This window comes from Pelophylax lessonae (assembly GCF_965119305.1).
Source record: "Pelophylax lessonae genome assembly, chromosome: 1".
In the NCBI taxonomy this organism is placed as follows: Eukaryota; Metazoa; Chordata; class Amphibia; order Anura; family Ranidae; genus Pelophylax; species Pelophylax lessonae.
The window spans coordinates 381,230,080-381,248,779 of record NC_138768.1 but is presented as its reverse complement, the minus strand read 5'-3'; positions in this window follow the sequence as shown (position 1 = coordinate 381,248,779).

Below are 18,700 nucleotides of genomic sequence, written 5' to 3'. Positions count from 1 at the left end.
GGGGAGTATGGAACAGGCAGCACCCTCAAACCTTCAGAAGTATGAGATGAACCCCAACAACTTGGAAAGGTGGATCTCTCTCACACGTACCAACACAGACTATCCCCCAATTTAACTGATCCCCAGAGGTTTTTGATTAAATAGCGGAATAGAAAATATGATCCCAAAAAAGTGTATGTATATCACACGTACACAACCACACTAGGCCCCAATTACTATTGTTTGTACCCCTAAAAGGCTAGATGAGGAGTAGGGGGAGTATGGAACAGGCAGCACCCTCAAACCTTCAGTATGAGATTGTGTTCACTGTACCCCACAAAGATTGAGTTCACTGCACCCCACAATGATTGTGTTCACTGCACCCCACAAAGATTGTGTTCACTGCACCTCACAAAGATTGTGTTCACTGTACCCCCCAAAGATTGTGTTCACTGCACCCCACAAAGATTCTGTTCACTGTACCCCACAAAGATTGTGTTCACTGCACCCCAAAAAGATTGTGTTCACTGCACCCCAAAAAGGATGTTGTTCACTGCACCCCAAAAAGGATGTTGTTCACTCCACCCCAAAAAGATTGTGTTCACTGCACCCCACAAAGATTGTGTTCACTGCACCCCAAAAAGATTGTGTTCACTGCACCCCAAAAATGATTTTGTTCACTGCACCCCAAAAAGGATTTTGTTCACTGCACCCCAAAAAGGATGTTGTTCACTCCACCCCAAAAAGATTGTGTTCACTGCACCCCAAAAAGATTGTGTTCACTGCACCCCACAAAGGATTTTGTTCACTGCACCCCAAAAAGATTGTGTTCACTGCACCCCAAAAAGGATGTTGTTCACTGCACCCCAAAAAGGATTTTGTTCACTGCACCCCAAAAAGATTGTGTTCACTGCACCCCACAAAGGATTTTGTTCACTGCACCCCACAAAGATTGTGTTCACTGCACACCAAAAAGGATTGTGTTCACTGCACCCCAAAAAGATTTTGTTCACTGCAGCCCAAAAAGATTGTGTTCACTGCAGCCCAAAAAGATTGTGTTCACTGCAGCCCAAAAAGATTGTGTTCACTGCAGCCCAAAAAGATTGTGTTCACTGCAGCCCAAAAAGATTGTGTTCACTGCAGCTCACACACAGAAAAATGGATGTGGATCACTGACACCTGCCTATCTCCAATCCCACACCACACAGCAATATCGATTGTAGTTTGTAGAACACAGTTTCCCTAAAATTCAGCAGACTCTGTCCCTAACAGGATTGAGAAGAGATCGTAGATCAGGATTGAGTGCAGATTCACCCCACCCCCCACACAGCAATATCGATTGTAGTTTGTAGAACACAGTTTCCCTAAAATTCAGCAGACTCTGTCCCTAACAGGATTGAGAAGAGATCGTAGATCAGGATTGAGTGCAGATTCACCCCACCCCCCACACAGCAATATCGATTGTAGTTTGTAGAACACAGTTTCCCTAAAATTCAGCAGACTCTGTCCCTAACAGGATTGAGAAGAGATCGTAGATCAGGATTGAGTGCAGATTCACCCCACCCCCCACACAGCAATATCGATTGTAGTTTGTAGAAGACACTGACCCTATATAATTCAGCAGACTCTATCCCTAAAATGCCTACAACTCGCCCTGCCTAAACACTCCGACCTGTCCCTCAATTCTATCCGGACACAAATGTTTTTTTCCTGCCTATCTTTCCCTAATCAGCAGCCAGCACGTTGATGTGTGCTCTGTCCCTGAATCTAAGCAGCATAATGACGCCGCTGCGGCTGCCTCGAACTTATAAAGACTTGGTCACATGCTTCAGACGGCCAATCACAGCTACTGAGACATTTGCAGGCATGGCTGGGATGGCTTAAGGCACACCAGTTAAACGATTGTTGATTGGCTGTTGAAAGCCCGCCATGAAAAGAGCGCCAAAGCATGCAAAACCCGGAAATAAAACGACCGAACACGGATTTTTACCCGAACATACAGTAAAGTGTCCGTGTCCGTGTTCGGGTACAAAAAATCCAATTATTCGGTACGAACACGAATAATACAGTCCGTGTTCGCTCAACACTAGTAACGAGTAACTATGCCGCACAAAAAAAAAAAATATCGGAGTAGAAGTATTGAAATCATTGAAAAAATGTAGTGAAGTAAAAGTGGAAGTAGGAGAAAAAAATTCTACTCCAGGAAAGTACAGATACCGCCTTTCGGTACTTAAGTACAGTAGTGAAGTAGTTCTACTTAGTTACTATACATCTCTGCAACTAGGTCACCACTTTGCACACCTGAGCCACAGAAGCCTGATAGCAAAAAGCCCAAGAGGCACTCACAGCTCTAGTAGAATGTGCCCTCACAGGGAAAGGAGGCACCTGACCCTTTTGTGAATAGGCCTGAACAATTGTCTGTCTGAGCCATTTGGAAATGGTTGCAGCAGACGCAGCCAAACCCTTCCAAAAAAGGCCCTCAGACAAACAGAATCAGACTGCCGAAAAGACTCCATAAACAACAGGAAAACCCTGATTGCCCAAACCACATCCAATGGATGCAAGGCAAATTCCTTGGAATGCTTGGGTTTCACACAAAGCGAAGGCAACACAATATCCCTGTTGAGGTGGAAATCCAACACCACCTTGGGGAGAAAAGACTGATTAGGTCACAGGACCACTTTATAACGATGAACCACCAGATAAAAAGCAAGCAAAAGCAAGACACAGCCGCCAGCTCAGACACTCTGTGAGCAGAAGTGATAGCCACCAGAAAGGCCACTTTCTGGGACAACACAGGCAGAGAGACCTCTCTGATGTTCTCAAAAGGAAGCCGTTGCAAAAACGGACAAGAACAAATTCAGGTCTCAAAAGGAGACCTCCGTGGTGGAGCCAGATAACACCCCTTGAATAAAAAGGTGCAAATCAGGGAGTTGGTCGCCAAGGGACGCTGGAAGAAAAACAGCCAAGGCTGATAACTGACCTTTGTGCGTGCCCAGCGCTGATCCACACCTTCCTGCAGGAAGGCCAAAACCCGAAAAGGAGCGAGGACGACACCCTTGCGACTCACACCAGGCAATATACGCCTTTCAGGTACGATGGTAAATCCTCCTGGAGGTGGTCTTCCAAGCCTTCAAGGTAGGAATGACAGAATCCAAGAGACTTCTGTCTCTCAACAGCCATGCCATTAAAGCCAGAGACTGTAAAGCAGGATGGAAGATCGGCCCTTGAGACAGTAGATCTTTTCTCAGAGGAAGCCGCCAGATGGTCAGCTGCAACTCATGCAGATGACCATCTGCTTACCAAGATCGACAAGGCCAGTCGGGAGCCACCAGAATTACCTGCACCAGTTCGACGCCAACCTGCAGAGGAACCTGGACAACAGTTGAATTGGAGGGAAAGCATAAATCAGCCGATACCAGTGCCAGGGCAGCACCAGTGCATCCGTGGCATCTGCCAGAAAATCACAGGCCCTGGCCATGAACCTTCACACCTTTTTGTTGAGACAGGATACAAACAGATTCGGGGTCTCCTATCAGGCACACAGGAGTTGAAACACCTTCAGATGCAGAGATCATTCCCCCTGATCCAAGGACTGACAAATCAGATATTCCAGGAGTGGAAAACTGGCAGGCAGACTGAACAGCCGAAATTGCTGGAACATGCGCCTCGGCCCAAGACAGGATCTCAGCCATCTCCTTGGCCACCGGGGCACTCTTGGTGCCCCCTTGGCGATTGATGTAAGCCACCGCCGTGGCGTTGTCCATTTGAACATGAACCGGGTGACCGTGCAGCCGAGTCAACCAATGTAACAAGCATAGCTTGGTTGCTCGGCGCTCCATGACATTTAATCAGCAAGGAGGATTCCTCCGCCGACCACATCCCCTGGGAACACAGGGTGTCCAGAACTCCATGCCAGTCCGACAGGCTGGCATCCATGGTAATTACTGTGCACAACCGAGGCAGACAGGACTTGCCCTGGCTCAGAGCGAGTGACAGGAGCCACCACCAAAGTTCCATCCTCGTGAGGCAGCTCAAACATATCCTCATAGCCAACGACTGAGGATCCTTGTTCCACCTGGCAGGAATCTCTGCTCAGTTTCACACGAGAACTCTGCAAGCAAACAGGATGGCTTCGAAGGCCGAAACTATCAGTCCCAGGGACCTTATGCAGGCCTGCAGAGAAGAGAGGTCATTGTCCGAGGGAAATGATCTCGCCCTTCAAGGTCTGAGGTTTCTCCTCCATAAGAAAAATCACTTGAGCGGAGTCCAGCACCATCCCCAGGTAACAGACAACTGACAGGGTCAGGGTCGACTTCTGGAAGTTGATGGTCCACCCAAACTGCTGGAGCGTCTGAACCGTGACTGTCAGATCGCTCGACAGAGTGGCACATGAGCTCGCCCTCACCAGGGGGACAGCAATCTCCCTCTTGTGCAGCAAAGCCAGCATCGGAGCCAAAACCTTGGCGAATACCCTGGTAGACGAAGCTAGACCAAAGGTTAATGCCACAATTTAAAAATGCTCCTCTGCCACTGAAGCTGAGATACCGCGGATGACCTACGTAGATCGGGATGTGCAGATACACATCCTTCAAGTCGATGGAGGCCAGAAAATCTCCTTGACTTAACGACGCCACCATCGAAAAAAATGGATTCCATCCGGAACTTCTGTACCCGCACAAAGCGTTTCCGAGATTTGAGGTCCAGAATCGGAAGCACTTTGCCCTCTTTCCTGGGCACTATGAACAGGTTAGAATAGAACCCGCAAAACCTGTCCCATTGAGGGACTGGTATAACCACTCCTTGGGCAAGAAGATCTTGCACAGCCTCCTTGAGATCTCGTAAACTATCGGGAGACAGATTTGGTGAAAAGAGGGGCGAGATCGAAACTCGATCTTGTACCCTGAGCGAATCAGTTTGTGAACCCACCTGTCCTGGATTTGGGACAACCATTTTTACCGAAAGCAACGCAGACATCCCCCCACCCCGGAAAGAGGTGAGGGCGTCCCTTCAGGTGGGAGAAGACTGGGCCGCCACACCAGACTGACCGACCTTGTGCTTTCTGGAGCGGAGGCCGTGAAGGATTTACCTTTTTCCTGTGCCCCTGAGGCACAAAAGGGCCCACGATGAGCCTTGAAGGACCCCGCCAACTGCAAGGTGATTTTCCCTTAGCGGTTAGGGGCCAAAGGGTACTCACTCTTGCCCCCCGTGAGACCCTTGACCATCTCATCCAAGGGGTCCCCAAAAAGCCTATCCCCCCCAAATAAGGGACATCAGACACAGTCTTTTTGGATGCATGGTCAGCCGACCAGCTCTTCACTGCATGGTTTGGTTGGAGTACAACCCCAACCGCAGATAATGTCAGAGAAACGGCCATGCTGCAACTGGCAACTCCGCCAGAACTTCCAATGGCCGCAACAGACTCAGGCCATAGACTCATTATCAGTGAAATGGCTGTGCTGCAACTGGCAACTTTGCCAGTACTTCCCATGGCTGCAATGGACTCAGGCCATAGACTAATTCACTGGCCTATAAAAGGACTCTGCTCAGCCCATCAGATTGCTGGATTGTCTTCAGCTCTTCCTGTGCATTGTTACTTCCTGGATTCCAGTTTGACCCGGCTCGTTCCTGACCTGTCTGCTCTCTCTCCTGGCTTTGACCCACGGCTTCGTCTGACCCTTCGATCCTGCTCCAGTGTTTGACCCTCGGCTTGTGTGACCATCCTTGCTCTTTTGTCCTCTGCCTGACTTCTAGTGTACCGATCCCGGCTTGCTCAACGGACTTGCTTCTGCTCAATCCCCTTGTCTTGGCGACCTGTTTGGACTGATACCTGTGTATGACCCTTAGCCTGGCTTTTACCTGCACATTGCTTGATTCCCTGGAGGCCCTGCAAGTTGTTCCGGATACCCTTGTGAACCTTTACCTGCACTCCACAAGCATCCAGTGCTCCTTGGGACGCGTCACCTCCTGTCCCACTTCCAGGGGTGATTCGCACCGAGCTGCAAGGGAAGCCCTCTCAGCATTTCGGCCTCTACCAAGAAGTGATCTGACAGATAACCTTGCGACCAGAGGAGCCTCGTCACACAGGTATACCAAGGCCTGGGCCCTTTGATCCACCAGGTCAAGGACAGTCGGAGGGACCGACTCCACCACCAAGTGGCGCCCAAGCACCTTGAACCAGTGAGTCTGTGAAACCATCACAGAAACAAACACAGGCTTGAGCAGAGAGCCCGCCACCAAATATATATGGCGGGAAAGCGTCTCCACGCACCTATCCATCAGGTCTCTAAACACCAGGGAAAGCTCCACGGGCATCACCGTGGATTTATTCAGCCTGGAAACAGTGTGGTCCACCTTAAGGGACACCGTCCAGCGATTGTCGACAGGGTCTTCAAAGGGATATTGGCGTTGAAATCTCCTAGGCACCGCCAGCATGTGCTTGATGCAACGCCACTGTTCGTTCACGATTTTGTGAAACTCCTCGGGGCAGGGGAAAACCTGACCCGACTTCTAGGCTTTGCGGGACTCGAAGGAAACCCGCTTACCTGACTGGGTGGGCTCATCAATATGTAAAGTTTGCCTGATGGAGTGAATAAGTGCTTCTACCAGAGCGCGTTCACACGCCGCGGCAGAGGACTCCTCCTCCCCTTCAGAATGTGAGGACTGGGACGCCTCGGGGGGGGGGGGACTTTGTCCGTGGCAACCAAATCAGGCTCTGAGTCAGAAGACTGAGAGGGCATTGGCCGTTTTTGAGTATCAGCAGATCAACTGCCAAAGTGGCAAGAGCAGCAGATGAAGAGGCTATGGAAGTTGCTGCTGGTGTTCGCGAAGCACCAACCAGGTCTGTGGGGAATTAGTTATCCTGGGACTCCATTTTTAATGAAATAAAACATTTTTTGGACACTGGCGATTTCCGTGGTCTGCACCACAAACCTGCACCGCCACCAGAGTCCCCCTTTAGATAGAAGTAGAAACAGGCAAAGCAGTTTTCAGGAGAAATGCATGAAAAAAAAAAAAAAAGAAAAAACAGAAGAAACAGCCCCCACAGTGTCAAAGTGTAAGTTACCAGATCGCTCTCATGTTCTGCTGAAGAAAAGGGAAGTAACCTCATGCACTAGAGGCCGATACAGCACCCTGAGCCACTGAAAAATGGATGCCATTAAAATCAAATGGGGAAAAAAAAAAAAACACCACCAAAATGGCAGCTGCCCTTACTAGGCGGCTGCCCACATCCAAGATGGCACCGGAACGGCACCAAATACAACCAAGAAATGGCTGCTGCCCTCACAGGGAGTCAGTTAGGCTGCCCTCACCCACAATTAGCGGTTGTGACAAACAGCGCCAAAATGTCAGGAAACCAGGCACTGGCCACCGCGGGAATCCACCAGGAGGACCCCCCAGGACAAGGTAAAAAAAGCCCACCCCCCCCCCATGTAGCCTTTACCGCAGGGCGCCCCCCCAAAGGGGACAGGGAGGCAGGGACCATCTGTAACGCTCCTGCGTTTTTATATGGTGTGGATTTTCAGCTGCAGAAATAGTTCCACGTCAGTAGCCATGTAAGAGATATGCTGAGATACCATTCCCAACCTCAATGACTCATCATGTGTGGAAGGTCTTATTTCAGCCAGTAAATACACACAATTAGCAAGCTGGTTCTTAGAGTGACTTTATGCATGTGGTAACACAATGATGAAGGTTGAGGGATAGGTTGAGTGGAGGTGGTAGGTGATAGACACTTGAAGGTGAGACAGTAGCAGATGGATGCAGGAAGGTTTAGCAATGTTGTATGATAGCAGATGATAGAATAGCAGGTGGACATACAAAAGAGATCAACCCAGTGCAGAAAAGTAGCAGTAGTCTCAAGAGCTAGCAATCTAGTTTATGCAGATGTGATAAACAGTCTCTACTATGCAGAGCTAGATAGTGTAAGCTTAGTATAAGTTTATAGAGAATTCCCCTGCGGGGTACTTAGCACTATTAGCGATACAGCCGAAGGGTGGTTCAGGAGAGGCGGATGATCCAGTAGCGGGATACAGGGATCAGCGCAGCGAGGTTCCGTCAGCGAAGTAAGCTTGCAAGCATGGAAGCTTCAAGCAAGGTTAGCATCCAGATAAGGGTGTTTGAACGAACACATGTGAGTGAGAACCGACGCCTTAAATAGCCATCTAGTCCGGCGCTGAGTGATGACAGCTCCAGTCTTAAAGGTGTATGCGCACCTTTCCAAAAGTAAATGGTAGGGCGCATACACTTGTGGAAAGTGTAATTTAGGGTACCAAAGGTACCGGAACATTACAATACCCCCCCCTTAAGGCCTGCTCCTGAAGGCCTCTGGAGCTGGTTTGTCTGGGTATCTCGCATGAAAATTGCGGATTAATCTAGGGGCATGTATGTCAGAGGTGTTTAGCCAGGTGTCGTCTTGGGGCCCATAGTTCTTCCATCTAACCAAGTACTGAAGTCTTCTTCTGTAGATATGAGAATCCAGAATCTCTTTTATCTCGTATTCTTCTCCACCTTCAACTTGTACAGGAGGGGGAGGTGGAATATTAGGCCTTATTCCTTGGTCCGGAACATGGGGTTTTAGTAGCGACACATGGAAAATGGGATGGATTTTTAGGTCCATTGGCAATGTAAGCTGCACTGCAGCTTTTCCAATAAGTTTCTTGATTGGGAAAGGTCCCAAGAACAGAGGTCCAAGCTTTTTGCTAGGGATCTTCAGTCTCAAGTTTTTTGTTGAGAGCCAAACGAGGTCCCCGATAGTATACTGTGGAGAAGGTCTTCTACGAAGATCATAGTACTTCTTTTGTTGACTGTGAGCGTGTGCAATGGTAGTATTTAGTAAACCCAGAGAATCCTTTATTTGGGAAAGATAGTCTGAGGCTACTGGGTTATTTGAAGGAAGGATGCGTGGAGGGAGAATAGAGGGATGGAACCCATAGTTCAAGTAGAACGGACTCTGCTTGGTTGTACTGTGAGTTGCGTTGTTGTAGGCAAATTCTGCCAGGGGGAGAAGATCCAACCAATCATCCTGTTGGTAAGAAGTGTAACAACGTAAATACTGCTCGATGCATTGGTTGACTCTTTCAGTCTGTCCGTTGGTCTGCGGATGGTAAGGAGAAGTGAGCTTCCGCTCAATCCGTAGTATGTGACATAGTTCTTGCCAGAATTTAGAAATAAATTGGGATCCACGGTCAGACAAAAGAGTTTTTGGGATACCATGTAATCTGAAGACATGTTTCATCAGGAGTTCTGCCGTTTGTTTGGACGAAGGTAGTCTGCGAATAGCAATGAAATGTGCCATCTTTGTCAGATGGTCCACTGACACCAAGATGGTATTAAATCCTTTGGAAGGAGGCAATTCTACGATGAAGTCCAATGACAGAACCTCCCATGGAGTTTGGGGTATTGGTAGACTGCATAGTAGACCGGATGGTCTCGTAGTGTCAATTTTGGACCTGGCACAGACATTGCATGAAGAGACGAATTTTTGTATAGATGTTTTCATGTCAGGCCACCAGAATTGCCGAGAAATCAAATTGAAAGTCTTTGTCATACCCATATGTCCTGCCATAGGCACATCATGCGATAATTCCAAGATCTTGGTGCGTAGGGTAGGTGGTATGTAAAGTTTGTCGTTGTAGTAGAGGAAGCCTTCTGCATCGGTAGTTAGTTGTGGTGGGGGTGAATCCAACCTTATACCATGCAGAACCTCTTCCTTCAAGGAACGGACAACTCCAATAATGCGTTTGTGAGGTATTATAGGAACGGAAGGAATTTCAAAGTAGTTTTCTTCAGTTAGTCGTGATAGTGCATCCGCCTTTTTGTTCTTATCTGCAGGTGTGTAGGTCACTAGGAAGTTAAACCTTAGAAAGAATAGTGACCATCGTACCTATCGATGCGAGAGAGTTTTGCTAGTCTGAAGATATTGGAGGTTTTTATGGTCGGTGTATATAATTATTGGTAATTGGGTGCCTTCGAGTAAATGTCGCCAATTCTCCAGAGCCAATTTTATAGCAAGCAGTTCCTTCTCACCCACGGGGTAATTTATCTCGGGACTGCTCAGGGATTTAGAAAAAAAGGTGACTGGATGAAGTGGTGAAGTGGGGGTAGGTCGTTGGGAGAGTATTGCTCCTACTGCCAGGTTTGACGCATCTACCTCCAGAATGTATTGGAGGGATGGGTCTGGATGGCGTAATATGGGAGCGGAAGTAAACCTTGTCTTTAACAAGTGGAAAGCCTTATTTGCTTCTTCTGACCATTTAAATGGTATTTTTATGCTAGTGAGCTGTGTGAGGGGTCTCACAATAGCAGAAAAGTTTTTTATGAACTTCCTGTAGAAATTTGAAAATCCCAGGAATCGCTGTAGCGCCTTGCGTGTAGTTGGTGTAGGCCAATCCTGAATGCAGGATATTTTACTAATGTCCATCTCGATTCCTGTTTTGGATATGATGTAGCCTAGAAAGAGTACCTCATCTTTATGGAACAAGCATTTCTTCAGCTTCACATAAAGATTATGTGCAAGCAATCTCGATAATACAAGTCTTACATGTCTTATGTGTTCAGACAGGGTCCGTGAATATATAAGTATATCGTCCAGATATACCACAACACAGACATCTAGTAAGTCTTTAAAAATATCGTTTATAAATCGTTGGAAAACTGCAGGGGCATTGCATAGGCCGAATGGCATCACAAGATATTCGAACAATCCGTATCTAGTTCTGAACGCAGTCTTCCACTCGTGTCCATCACGGATTCGAATGAGATTGTATGCTCCTTTCAGGTCTAATTTTGAAAAATAGGTAGCTCCACGCACCTGCTCAATGAGCTCAGGGATAAGCGGTAGAGGATAGTGATCTTTTATTGTGATAGCATTCAATTTCCTGTAGTCGATGATAGGTCTGAGACTTGAATCTTTATTGCGAACAAAAAAGAGTCCTGCTGCTGTGGAAGAAGTGGAAGGTCTAATAAAACCTTTTTCCAAGTTCTCATCCAAATAGGTTTTGAGATGGGCAAGTTCATCCTGTGAAAGAGGATAAACATGACCGAACGGCAATTTGCTATTTGGGAGTAGATCAATGCTACAATCATAGTCTCGATGAGGAGGTAATGCTTGAGCATTTTTCTCAAGAAAAACCTCAGAAAGATCCTGATAACATAGTGGTGCAATCTCATCTGTCACCACAGACAGAATCTTCCCGGAAAACGGGAGGTTACACGTTTCCTCGGAATAACAAGAAGGGAAGGTCAAGGACCATTTCTTCCAATCTATGGTTGGTTGGTGTGTGTGCAACCAGGGAAGTCCCAACACAATGGGAAAGTGGGGTGATGGTATTAAATCGAAGGTAGAAGTCTCCCTATGAGACTCGTTAATAGTGACTAGAAGTGCTTGTGTCTGATCGGTGATCGGACCAGAGGATAACGGAACACCGGTAATAAGACTTACTGAGACAGGTTTGAGTTTAGAAATAATAGGAATTTTATTTAAAGCAGCAAAACATATATCCATATAATTTCCACAAGATCCTGTGTCAATCATGGCCTTAGTAGTAATCCTGTTCTGGTCCCACTGTAATGTCAAAAAAACAGAAATGTAGGGGTTAGTGAATGAAGTTGTCAATCCTCCTAGAGAGACATGTGAACACTCACCCTTCTTTTTGTTGACTAGGGGACAGACGTTTATCTTGTGATCCGGGGATGCACAGTACAAGCAGAGATTTTCATTTCGTCTTTTGGCTTTTTCCATAGTTGATAGCGGTGGGCGTATGGTTCCTACCTCCATAGGAACGGCCAGACTCCGAGAGGAAACGGATAATGGCATTCCCATCTTTTCAGCCTTTCTTTCTCGTAGTCTTCTATCTATGGTAATACTGAGTTGTATTAATGCATCCAGGGTTTTTGGCAGATCCGCTCGGGCGAGCTCGTCCTTAACGGCTTCTGATAGGCCAAGCCTAAATTGGGTTTTCAGAGATGCATCATTCCATTCTGAATCAAGGGTCCATCTCTTGAACTCTGCGACAAAGTCTTCCACAGGCCTCCTTCCTTGTTTCAAGGATCTTAACTGAAGATCAGCAGTACTCTGCCTATTGGGGTCATCATATAGGCTAGTGAGCTCTGCCAGGAACAAGGCATAGGAGTTGAGAAGCTGGTCGTTTTTCTCAAAAAGAGAATCTGCCCAGGCTTGAGGATCGCTTGATAGGTAAGAAATAATAGTACAAACCTTAATGTGATCAGTAAGGTAGGTACGAGGTTTTAGCAAAAAAAGTAACTCACATGCGTTTTTAAATTCGCGAAATTTTTTGCGATCGCCTGTAAATACCAAAGGGGGATTTATCTTGGGTTCAGGGGACTGAGCAGAGGTAAGTTGTGTCAGTCTAATTACCTGCTGCGACAGAGCCTGATTGTCTTCTTTTAATTCAGCAAGTGCGTGTATTAACGCAGATACTTGCTGTTTTAATTGTGTCACCTGAGTGGTTATTTCTGGAACTATTTCTGCTGAATCCATTTTTAGGTTCGTTCAATCTGTAACGCTCCTGCGTTTTTATATGGTGTGGATTTTCAGCTGCAGAAATAGTTCCACGTCAGTAGCCATGTAAGAGATATGCTGAGATACCATTCCCAACCTCAATGACTCATCATGTGTGGAAGGTCTTATTTCAGCCAGTAAATACACACAATTAGCAAGCTGGTTCTTAGAGTGACTTTATGCATGTGGTAACACAATGATGAAGGTTGAGGGATAGGTTGAGTGGAGGTGGTAGGTGATAGACACTTGAAGGTGAGACAGTAGCAGATGGATGCAGGAAGGTTTAGCAATGTTGTATGATAGCAGATGATAGAATAGCAGGTGGACATACAAAAGAGATCAACCCAGTGCAGAAAAGTAGCAGTAGTCTCAAGAGCTAGCAATCTAGTTTATGCAGATGTGATAAACAGTCTCTACTATGCAGAGCTAGATAGTGTAAGCTTAGTATAAGTTTATAGAGAATTCCCCTGCGGGGTACTTAGCACTATTAGCGATACAGCCGAAGGGTGGTTCAGGAGAGGCGGATGATCCAGTAGCGGGATACAGGGATCAGCGCAGCGAGGTTCCATCAGCGAAGTAAGCTTGCAAGCATGGAAGCTTCAAGCAAGGTTAGCATCCAGATAAGGGTGTTTGAACGAACACATGTGAGTGAGAACCGACACCTTAAATAGCCATCTAGTCCGGCGCTGATTGATGACAGCTCCAGTCTTAAAGGTGTATGCGCACCTTTCCAAAAGTAAATGGTAGGGCGCATACACTTGTGGAAAGTGTAATTTAGGGTACCAAAGGTACCGGAACATTACACCATCCAGACTGGTCGGGGGGGGGAATCTTACAGAGACCGCATGTTCTAACATCCCCATGGAGTGGGCCCACATAAACCCCCCCTCAGATGACTTGTCCAGGGACACAGGGGGGGGGGGTGGTAGCATCACTCACCATACCACAGACCGTGGGCTCCGCTCCGATATGGACAACCTCCCCACCCTGAGTAGGGGTGCCATCAGCCAGGGGGGGGGGGGGAAATGCTGCAACACAGGGCGTTCCAGAGTTGAGACGTCCCGGCAAAGAGGGGCTCTCCGCAGGCTCGTCCCCATCCAGAGGGGCGCCGTTGTGGCAAGGCCTGGGCTGACCATAACCTGGGCACGCTCGTAGGCCCGGCTGAGACACCATAAGGATCTAGATCATCTAGTGCAAGGCCCAGCCGTCACTTGTAGTCCTCCATTAGGAACCCCCTGACTAACAAGTGAGGAAAAAATAAATAAAAAATTTAGAAGAAAAAGAAAATGAGACAGGAGTCCCAGTTGGGAAACCTAGACCTACTCCTGAAGCTAGGCAGCAAGAAACTGAAGAGCAGCACTAAGTGGAAAAGGGTAATGTCTGAGGGACAGCCCCCTAGAGGGGTGTCTATGTGTAAAGCTTTTTGCCAAGTCTTTTCACTGCCTAGCCTGCTCCTGCAGAGGGGGCCATTACCCAATGGTGAAGGAATACTGAACGGGCTGAAACTGTCAAGAGGACGCAAGAGAAAAGACATTTTAAACTGTTTTGCAGACTTTTTTTTTTTTTTAACCGGTTGCCGACTGCGCACAGTATATTTACTGCGGCAGTCAGCCCCGGCCAGGCAGAGTGACGTTGATCTACGTCACTCGCCTGTCACTGGGATTGGAGCCAATAGCGCGCCCGCCTCGGCTCATTCAGGGAGGAGTGCGGGCGTGTGACCGGCGGACCCGATGTCCGCCGGTCACTCGCCGATCGTCGGTACAGCGGGAGAAAGGCAGAGCGGCTTATGTAAACAAGCCGCCTGTCATTCTCCCTTGTGTAAAAATGAAGATTAGACGGTTCTACTATGTAGGACCGTTGATCTTTGTTTTTACACCAATAGCCATGTCCCAATACAGTTAGAATCACGCCCCTAGGACACACTTAACCCCTCCCTGTCCAATACAGTTAACCCCTTCCCTGCCAGTGTCATTTTTGCAGTAACAGTGCATATATATAGCACTGATTACTGCAGTAATGTCACTGGTACCCCCAAAAGTGTCAAAAATGTCTGTCAAGGGTCCGATCTGTCCGCCGCAATGTCGCAGTACCGCAAAAAAAAAAAAAAAATCGCAGATCGCCGCCATTACTCGTTAAAAAAAAACCCACCAAAATTGACAAAAATCTTTCCCTTTGTTAGTAAACGCGATAACTTTTGCGCAAACCAATCAAAATACGTTTTTTGCGATTTTTTTTACCAAACATATGTAGCATAAAACAATGTGGCCGAAAATTTAAAAAAATTTAGATTTTTACATTTTTTTGGGGGGGGGAATTTCATATAAAAAAAAGTGAAAAATATTGTTATTTTTGCAAAAATTACGCTCTTTTTTTGTTTATAGCACATGATCAAAAAAATCGCACAGGTGATCAAATACGACCAAAAGAAAGCTCTGTTTGTGGGAAAAAAAGGACGTGAAATTAGTTTAGGTACAGCATCGCACGACCGCGTAATTGTCCGTTAAAGTCACGCAGTAAAAAATCGCAAAAAACCCCCTGGTCAGGAAGGGGATAAAATCTTTCCCGGGGCTTAAGTGGTTAAAAAAAGGTTGCAATAAAAAAATACAAAATGATTTGAGGATGAGATTGAGGTACGAGGATGAGGATTGAGAGACGAGCACAAGGATGAGGTTTGAACCATCTATGGGCAGGCTGGCTATACTCAAGTCGATCCAGCGATCAACTTGGGTACAATCAGCATGTTTGAAGATGAGGCAAGATTTGAACCATCTTGGGCAGGCTGGCTATACTCAAACCAATCCATCGATCAACTTGGGTACAATGAGCATGTTGGATTTCTATATGCAATTATTGCCAGTGGTTGTAGCTGCTAGCAATAATCACTGTGCTCTCCCATGCCCCCACCACCACCTGGGAAAACAAATTTGCCCAGTGGCTGAATTCCCCCAACAACGAATGAGGTTTTAACTATCTACGGGCAGGCTGGCTATACTAAAGTCAATCCATCCACTTGTGTACAATCAGCATGTTGAAGGATGAGGATGAGAGAAGATGAGATTCTACTGACTGGCTGCAAGTGCACAGCATGGCGGTGGCATCCCTTCCCTCCCAACACAGACACTGGCATCGCTGAGCTGCCCTGTATTAGGGGGAGGCAGCCAGGGGGGAAATCAGCATTGTATTCGGTCACTGGCGTCACTAGGGGAGTGCGGGGAGGGCGGTCCGCACCGGGTGACACCCGCCAGAGGGGTGACACCACCTAAGCCTAAGAGTCCCAACATTCCTGAAATGCCCGCAGCGTGTGCGGGCAGCGGGTTGTCTACACGCCGGGATGTCTCTCCAGCTGCCTGCAGTCTTCTCTGTACTGTGTCTTCTTGCTGTGATCAGTGTACAGAGGAGGAGGGGGGAGGAGACACACCACGCTGCTTGAATGGCATTCAGACTCCGTCAGGATAAGAGAAGCTGGGACGAGACAAATTGCAGGTAACCCTTCCACTGCTGGCACATTATCACTGGAAGGGATCATCCATGTTCTTTTTAACTTAAAAAAAATTGAACTTCAACAGTATTTTACGTTTTAGGAGAGTGCTGCTGTAATATGTCATCTACTATGCCTCCAGTCTCTTGTATACTACAGAAGCATGTCTGCAATCTCCAACACCCCCTGTATAATGTCCGCAATCTCCAACACCCCCTGTATAATGTCCACAATCTCCAACACCCCTGTATAATGTCCGCAGTCTCCAACACCCCTGTATAATGTCCGCAATCTCCAACACCCCCTGTATAATGTCCGCAATCTCCAACACCCCTGTATAATGTCCGCAATCTCCAACACCCCCTGTATAATGTCCGCAATCTCCAACACCCCCTGTATAATGTCCGCAATCTCCAACACCCCTGTATAATGTCCGCAATCTCCAACACCCCTGTATAATGTCCGCAATCTCCAACACCCCTGTATAATGTCCGCAATCTCCAACACCCCCTGTATAATGTCCGCAATCTCCAACACCCCTGTATAATGTCCGCAGTCTCCAACACCCCTGTATAATGTCCGCAATCTCCAACACCCCTGTATAATGTCCGCAGTCTCCAACACCCCCTGTATAATGTCCGCAATCTCCAACACCCCCTGTATAATGTCCGCAATCTCCAACACCCCCTGTATAATGTCCGCAATCTCCAACACCCCTGTATAATGTCCGCAATCTCCAACACCCCCTTTATAATGTCCGCAATCTCCAACACCCCTGTATAATGTCCGCAATCTCCAACACCCCTGTATAATGTCCGCAATCTCCAACACCCCTGTATAATGTCCGCAATCTCCAACACCCCTGTATAATGTCCGCAATCTCCAACACCCCTGTATAATGTCCGCAGTCTCTGACCGTCTCCTGTATAATGTCCGCAGTCTCTGACCGTCTCCTGTATAATGTCCGCAGTCTCTGACCGTCTCCTGTATAATGTCTCCGCAGTCTCTGACCGTCTCCTGAAAAATGTCTGCAGTCTCTGACTGTCTCCTGCATAATGTCCGCAGACTCTGACTGTCTCCTGCATAATGTCCGCAGACTCTGACTGTCTCCTGCATAATGTCCGCAGTCTCTGACTGTCTCCTGCATAATGTCCGCAGTCTCTGACCTTCTCCTGAAAAATGTTTGCTGGGTCTGGCAGGATGGCCTGTCAGCCATTATCCGTTACTGCTCCTAGGGACTGAGCCATTAGGAAGTGCCTAACATGCTATCCTGTATGCCTTATTGACCGTCGCAACCTGCTTCAAAAAACGCCAACGCTGAGCAGCTGCCAGGCCCGAATATAGGGGGGGGGGGTGACACCATGTTTTACCGCACCAGGTGACACCAACCCTAGTGACGCCACTGTATTCGGTATTACTGATCCCCCCCAATTCAGAAAAAGGGAGGGGAATCAGCATTGTTTAAGGGGGAGGGGGCAGTAGTGTATTCAATAGTGGGGAGCCAGCTGAGAGAGAGAGAGCGCCCGAAAAAAAAAATAAACAAAACACGGGATGAGGCGAGGTGAAGTGAGGAGTGAGTGCGTGTCACGCCCATGAGAAAGTTGGCCATTTAGGTCAATGGGGCCGCGCCACATGCGTAAACCCATGGCGTAGCTTGCGGCTGCAGCCCCATAATAAATGGCCACTCTGCCCCAAAAAAAAAAAAATAAAAAAAAAAAAATGAGATGAGAGGGCGCAGGACCCTTTTTTTTGGTTCGCACTAGAATCTGATCGCATAGGTGTTCACAGACACTCAGCTGTGACATTACAAGTGATTAAGCTCAGGGAAAGGTGTACACACACTGATCTGACTTTAGGCCCGTACACACGTGCAGATTGTCGGCCGAAAAGATTCGGCCGACGACCGATCGGCCGATTTTCGGCTTGTTAGTATGATGCTTCCGACAGCCGACAGCGCACTTTCGTCCGAACAGAATCTGTCGTGCAAGCATTAAAATTTTTGTATGCCGACACCAGAACGGCCGATTGTTCGCCAGTCAGTACAGAATTCGGCCGACACACATCTACAAATCTCAACACGCATGATCGGAACCAAATAACGTCCCGGAAGAATTTTCTCAAGTAAACTCAACATTTTATCCAGAAAGAACTTTCGGCTCCCAGCATTCCAAAAAATATGTGAAATGCGGAGCACATGCTCATCTTGATAAATGTGAGAAGAAGAAAGATGCTGCTCATAATTCAATACTTTTCAAATAAAAAGGCATGTGTTCTGTTATGATGAAGATAATGTTTGTCTATTCTATCTGTTCTATCAAATTTTAGAATTAAATAATTTTAACTCTTCACCATTATCTTTGTATTTTGACTGCAAAGATTTAACTATTGATATGTCCCTTTATTATTTTATGAATTAATGTATCAAACATATTTTGCTGGTTATGCACAATATTCAACATGTTAACAAATTAGGATACGCCATTTTTTAAGTGCAATCTTATTTATTTTTTTAAATCAGAAAAAACAAACAGAAAACATTAATACTTTCCGTATTCAAAAAATAAACATAAAAAAGGTCCATTTGGACTAAATTAACTTAAAAAATCTGAAACAGGGGTAAAATAAATAAAAGGGTACAAAAATTATAATTGATGATAACTATAATCAGGCTGCCATGAGGGCATGTTGGCATCATGCTGCCCATATTGCCACTGGCAGCC